Source organism: Cyprinodon tularosa, unplaced genomic scaffold (genome assembly GCF_016077235.1).
Source record: "Cyprinodon tularosa strain WSP-4 unplaced genomic scaffold, ASM1607723v1 ctg1485, whole genome shotgun sequence".
Taxonomy (NCBI): Eukaryota; Metazoa; Chordata; class Actinopteri; order Cyprinodontiformes; family Cyprinodontidae; genus Cyprinodon; species Cyprinodon tularosa.
The window spans coordinates 75,047-76,574 of NW_024038315.1; positions in this window are offsets into that span (position 1 = coordinate 75,047).

Consider the following 1,528-nt stretch of genomic DNA (forward strand, 5'->3'; position numbering starts at 1 on the left):
TCACCCCTCCTCCTGAAACCCGTAAACCCCATCATCCTGGCTCATATATTAACCAGAGGCAGATCAGGACTAGGCCTGATTCAGCATTGAGCTGCTGTGACTCTGCAGGATTGGATTTTAAGCAGAACTTCAGCTGAAGGAACCATCTTCAGCTGTTCCTCCTCAGGGACATTAGAGCTCCCTTAGTCTATCTGGAGACTCTGAGCTTTCATCTAGAATGTGACCAGCCTGCACTTCATCACTACTTCACTGCCTGTGGTTGTTGTTTTCAGGTTTATATTGTCATTCCACTGTCAGGAAACCAAATCCCTCTTTGCAATTAATCCATCCCCTTGGGGACCAGTGGGCTGCCATTGTGCTGCACCCAGGGAGCAGTGTGGGGTAAGGGTCTTGCTCAGGGAGCCAGAGTGGCAGCCTGTGGGAGTGGGACTTGAACTCAGAACCTCAGGATTCCAAGCTCTATGCTCTATGCTCTAACCACTAGGCCACGTCTCCCCCGAGCAGTGATGTTGCCTCGTGTGGTGAGTCAGGGTTAAAACAGTGACATCCAATCAGCTTCCCATCAGAGCCCATAGAGCCACTTGGACACAACAAAAAGACGTTTTAATCACTTTTTCTGAAGATAGGTTTTGGTTAAGTAAATGTCTGCTGTAGCTTCTTTAGTGGCCTCATTTAACATAGAAAGATCAAAATAGATACAACCGAGTAACATTTCTACTGATTTCTATAGGAGGACCAATTAGGGTGGTTCAGAGTGGTTCAGAAACATGGGAAGGTTTGGGAATGGTCTTGTCGAAGACCAGACTGGGACCAGATTCAGATGTCTGACCTTAAAAGGCTGTTTCTTCTGGAAATCTGTTTAAGCAGGCTAAGCTAAAACAATTCAGTTAACATCGTGTTTGTGCACCACTGCACTGATATAGAACACATAATTATTGGTTGATTAATGGAGTTATTTCCTTTTCAGATTAAATGTGTGAAGATAAGAGTGGGTAGGTCTGCGGGTGTTTTGAGCAAAGCAAATACAGTCTAAGATGGTCTGAAAGGCTACATTTAGGCTTTGGTGTCAATGGGAATGTTAAAATTAGAACATTAGACTGAACCAGCTAAGAAATAAAAAAACTGATCTGAAAGTTAACAATGAGGACCGACCTTCCTTCCTTCCTTCCTTCCTTCCTTCCTTCCTTCCTTCCTTCCTTCCTTCCTTCCTTCCTTCCTTCCTTCCTTCCTTCCTTCCTTCCTTCCTTCCTTCCTTCCTTCCTTCCTTCCTTCCTTCCTTCCTTCCTTCCTTCCTTCCTTCCTTCCTTCCTTCCTTCCTTCCTTCCTGTGATCCAGGGTTTCATAGAACTTCCAAAACCAGTCTGTGAGAGTGAGGCTGTCTTACTGGAGACTAACGATTGGTCTGTGAAGGGAGGGGGCCAGAGGACACCCATCCATCCAGTGGACTGGTTTCACTGGTTTCAGCAGTTTCTGACTGGTTGGTTTTAAACAGATGAAGCAGCGAAGTTCAGCAGATCAGTGTTCTCCA